The sequence below is a fragment of the Solea senegalensis genome, linkage group LG13 (assembly GCF_019176455.1).
Source record: "Solea senegalensis isolate Sse05_10M linkage group LG13, IFAPA_SoseM_1, whole genome shotgun sequence".
NCBI lineage: Eukaryota > Metazoa > Chordata > Actinopteri > Pleuronectiformes > Soleidae > Solea > Solea senegalensis.
The window spans coordinates 16679832-16684748 of NC_058033.1; positions in this window are offsets into that span (position 1 = coordinate 16679832).

Sequence of the window (4917 nt, forward strand, 5' to 3'; positions counted from 1 at the left end):
TTTTAACCATGACAACAAATTAATATATGTAAGTAGACCTCCATAACTAACATATATGTGTGATACAAGCATTCGATGTCACCTTTAAAGTAAAGTAGTAAACCTAATCAGGTCATCAAACCACTGGTGGCTCCACTGTCAGCCATTTGAATCCCTCATTACTGACTGTGTGCGACCGTTTCCTCCTGCACAGTATTAGATATCCCGCAGCGTCATCCGTTGAGAGCAATAACCACAGGTCCTTAGAAGGCCCTGACACAATTTATTTGTTTGGCATTCCCAGAATCATTCAGTCTGATCGGGGTTCTAAACTTTAACTTCTCATCTAATGGCTCACGTTTTGAAATTGCTTGGCATCAGACGCAATCAGGGACTTGGAGGTTGCTGTTGGCTGCAAGGAAAGTTGTGCAGGAGAGTACGAGGTTTAGCCCAAATTACTAGGTGTTTCAATATTTAGATGCCGAGATTGACTATATGATAAACCATGACAACATTGCCGGTCCTTCGTCCTCTACTTCGGCCTGTGAGAAAGTGATAAAACACAGTGGTTGTGTTACGGGTCCCAGAGATGTGAGACCACATTAACAAATATATACCTGTGATAGCAGGTAAAGGAGAGAGACACATGAAGAACAGGTTGTCGTTTTTCCCCTTAACAGGTTGTCTCTGGTTTTATTAAACATCAATTATCACATAAGCACAATGTATCCAACAAATCTCAGTGTTATGTTCAGATTTACCTTTTCACCAAACAACCAACTAGTCTCACAAATTGTCTCATCTTTTGCCCTTTAAACATACTCTCTGAAATTCAGATTCATAACAGTTCCGTAAATATATATATTACCTTTTTTTCACCACAGTCCAAACTGATAGAAACACTAGTCCAGGTAGTGTAATTTCGCTGCTTAAATCCTCTGCCTATATATTTATATGTATATACCTATATCTCTACCTTGCTCCCATAGCAGGGCACTGAAATTACTAAATTAAACAAAGTGCTTATGTCAAAACTAAATCTACCTGGCAACAGGCGCATGAACAAAATAAAAACAAAAATAATTATGTCAGATAAAACTCATAACAATACACTTTCACAACAAACAGACTTTTCACTTATAGTGCAACTGCGGCCGCACGCGGCACAAAATGGCGTCTTCGCGGGGAAACTTTCTTATATATTCTCTGTCAATTAGTAACAAAACATCAAGATAACATGCTATAAACAATCACACTCTTAATATTTGTTAATATAGAACAAAATCACGGAGCAAAAATCGCGGTGTACACACACACTGACCTGTGATAGCAGGTAAAGGAGAGAGACACATGAAGAACAGGTTGTCGTTTTTCCCCTTAACAGGTTGTCTCTGAGAGCGGCAGCGGTTGCACACCCCTAACCATTCCCCGGGCAACTCTTGGGAAACAACGGTTCCGCCCTCCCCATCTCAATATTTGTGTTGCACCACCGAAATAATAAATCATTAAAAAACAATACTTTGCATAAAATAATTGCAATCATAAAAATAAAACAAAATTGTGGTTACCTATTTTAGGTGTGCCACACACTCCCCCACAACAAAAGTGGCTCCTGACACTTAAATCACCATCCAAATGGACGTCAATATACAAACTATTCACAAATTATGTACATTATACCACACTTCACACCTCAAACATGTATGGACCTGATATCTGACTATATGTGACCATTCAGTAACCATATAGAGGATAATTGAGGGGTAAATACGGACACTGAAGAAGGGGTGTGCTTTGAAATGATAGTGGAAACGGCTGTGAGTGCCAATAGGGGACGATGTAAGTATCTAGTGCATTCACTGTGGGGCGTGTCTGATATGTGGGATGGCCAAGTGATGAATAGGTGAACACTCGACCTGGCTGTCTTTGCCGAGTCGACCGTCGCAGTGGGATAGGTGAGCAGGGTTGAGAGGTCGCTGCCTGTGGGATCTCTGGCTCTGTGTCTGATTGAGGTGAGTTAACGATTGCTGGTATGTTATCCCCCTCCATCATCGCTTCACCTGCCAGCAGTGTGGGAACTGTCCCTGGTACCGCTTGAGTCTCCATCCATGTCTGACCTCCTTCATAGACTCCAGCTGAATCAGGTAGATGTTCATCACTGTCTGGAGCCTCCACTACAGGCGTTTCTTGTGTTGATCCATCATGGACTCTGACAGGTTCCCTATAAGTCTGAACAGACCTTTCCTTGGGAGGCTTTGGTGCTTTCAATGCCGGGGTTCGGCTGTCTTGACTAACAGCTAATTTCTCAGGGATAACGGCTGTTCTTCGCTCAGCCCATCTGGCTGGTATTCTCAACCAATAGCCACTGTCTGTCTCATCATCTGAACCAGAGGCCTCAGTGTCAGCCGTTTGATCTCTCTTGTCACTCACTCTCGCCTGTGTGTTCCCTGATCTGATCCTTGTCTGTTTTGACCCCGGTTTCCGTTTGGTTGGCTGTTGTGGGAGTTCCACTGGCAGATTATTGACCAGCAAAAGCAGATTCCGGTGTAGGGTCCTAACTCGTCCCTTGCCATCACCCTCTGGATAAATGATATACACTGGGTTATCCGCCACTTGTTCTCTCACCACATATGTCCTCTTCTCCCAGTAGGAGCGCAGTTTCCCGGGCCCTCCTCGCTCTCCGACATTCCTAACCAACACTCGATCCCCAGGTTGTAAGATCACACCTCTCACTCTCTGGTCATAGTAAGACTTGCCCTTTGCACTGGAAGACAAGCTGTTATTGTTAGCAATCCGATAGGCCTCTGTCATCCTTTTACGCCATTTTTCCACATAACCTCTGTGAGTCTCTGAATCAATCTCCTCCGACAAGCCAAACAAGAGGTCTACCGGGAGGCGAGGGTGTCGACCAAAAAGCAGGAAGTGAGGTGCATAACCGGTGGACTCATGACGAGTGCAGTTATACGCATGCACAATCTGTGCAAGATGTTCTTTCCACACCTCCTTCTCCTTATCTGTCAGGGTACGCAACATCTGTAACAATGTACGGTTAAACCGCTCTGCTGGGTTACCTTGGGGGTGATAGGGAGACGTTCGAGAGTGACCTACTCCTGCAAGCTGTCCAAGTGTTCGGAAAAGTTCATTCTCAAACTCTCTTCCCTGATCATGATGGAGTTTGTTGGGGAACCCAAAGCGAGGTACAAAGTCATTGTATATGCGCTCGGCTGCTGTCCTTCCTGACTTGTTTTTGGTCGGGTAAGCCTGGGCGAATCTTGTGAAATGGTCGACTACCACCAAAATGTACTCGTAGCCCCCTTTGCTCTTTTCAAGATGCAGGTAATCTATACAAACAAGCTCAAGGGGTGAGTTGGACTTTAGGCTACTCATGGGTGCACGCACCTGAAATGTGGGTTTTTTCTGTTGTATACAACAGCATTTCTTAGTGACATACTCCTCAATAAATCTTTTCATATGGGGCCAGTAAAATCTTTCTCTGGCAAGGTGGAGTACCCTCTCCATGCCCATATGCCCCATATCATCATGAAGGTGTTTCAAGACAAGCAACTGGTATTTAAGGGGTAGGACTAATTGTTTTCTCTCTGGTGTTCGTCGATACAAAATTCCACCTTCAAGGTGCAGCCGGTCCCACTCGCGAAGGAGCTTACAAGCAGATCCCTTTACAGACCTCCTGATGTCATCTGTGAGTCTGATGTTAGACTCCTTGAGCCCTATGATCTCTCCAATTGTGGGGTCTTCTTTTTGGTCCTGCACCAATTCATCATGTGTAATTCCCTGCAGGGGTGCGCGAGGCTGTGGTATAATATCAAGGGAGGAAACAACAAGAGCAGCCACCCAGGCCACATCCTTTCTCTGGGCTGCCTGACTTCCCTCCCAAGCTGCGCTTACCACCTCCTGCGACAACTCCTTTGTACAGGTCACCATGTAGTTGTCGATGTCAAGGGGAACTCGGGACAAAGTATCGGCATCCGTGTTCACTCTCCCCGGTCTATACTTGATGTTGAACCGAAAGTCAGATAATTCCCCCACCCAGCGGTGACCAACTGCATTGAGTTTTGCTGTGCTCATAATGTATGTCAGTGGGTTATTGTCAGTATAGATTGTGAAGTGTGGAGCGTAAAAGAGATAGTCCCTGAATTTCTCACACACTGCCCATTTGAGAGCAAGGAACTCTAACTTTCCGCTATGCAAATGATAGTTCTTTTCTGCAGAAGTTAGCGTTCTTGACCCAAACCCAATGACTCGCAACTTTCCATCTTGTTGTTGGTATAGGACGGCACCAAGGCCTAGCTCTGACGCATCAGTATGCAGGACAAATGGTAGGTCAAAGTTGGGGTAGGCTAGAACTGGGGGGTGCGTTAACATTTCAATCAATCTCTCAAGTACACTCTGGTGCACAGAAGTCCACACTATAGGTGCCCTGGATGACAGCTGGGGCCCCTTGACCTTCCTCTGCTGGGACTGGCCTTGTTTTGGCAAGGATTTCCCTTGGAGCAACTCATATAGCGGTTTAGCTATTTTTGAAAAGTCCTGTATGTATGACCGGTAGTAGCTGAGGAAGCCAAGAACCCTTCTCAGATCACCTACTGTTTGCGGGGCTTTAGCCTTCAGTGCAAACACAGCCTCTAGATCTTTAGGATCAACTCGAACACCATCAGCGGACACCAGTCGACCAACGTAGCGAACTTCCTTCTTGAACATTTCACACTTCTCTGGCCGGAGCTTTATTCCTTGACACTGCAGAGCTTGAAGCACCTTACGTACCACCTCTACATGATCCTTGAAAGATTGTGAGTAGCAGAGAATGTCGTCCAGGTATGGTATGCAGCACTCATCTCTGAGCGAACTCAACATCTCCTCCATACTTCTCTGGAAGGCTGCAGGTGCGTTGGACAGACCGAATGGGATCCTCACCCACTC